The sequence below is a fragment of the Phalacrocorax aristotelis genome, chromosome 3, assembly GCF_949628215.1.
Source record: "Phalacrocorax aristotelis chromosome 3, bGulAri2.1, whole genome shotgun sequence".
Classification (NCBI taxonomy): domain Eukaryota; kingdom Metazoa; phylum Chordata; class Aves; order Suliformes; family Phalacrocoracidae; genus Phalacrocorax; species Phalacrocorax aristotelis.
The window spans coordinates 16,610,464-16,610,885 of NC_134278.1; positions in this window are offsets into that span (position 1 = coordinate 16,610,464).

Here is a 422-nt window from a genome sequence, read left to right on the forward strand (position 1 = left end):
GGAAGCAGCTCGGGCACCGAGCTGGACAGAACGCTGGCCTGCCTGCCTTCTCCTTGCGGGCCTGCGTGGGTTTCAGCCCAGGCCCACACAGTCCCCAGCGCGGTGGGGCGAAGAGGGGCCGCGGGCGCCCTGCCTTCCCTGAGAAGCTGCTGGAAGCAGGCTGAGAGCAGGTTTTCCGGGGGGCAGCCTGCTGACAACGCTCCCCAGGCAGGCAGGCCTCCGCCACCCTCCGGCCCTCAGCAGCTCCCAGCCCCGGCCGGCCAACCCACGCGACAGCAGCGCCGCCGGTACCCTCCGCCTCCTCCTCCCCTCAGAGAGCTCTGCACCCACTCGCGCCACGCAGCGACTGACGCGTCCGCCCCCCATTGGCTATACCAGTGCGCGAGCGCCGGCGCCGCCAATAGGCGGCGGCCACGGCGGGG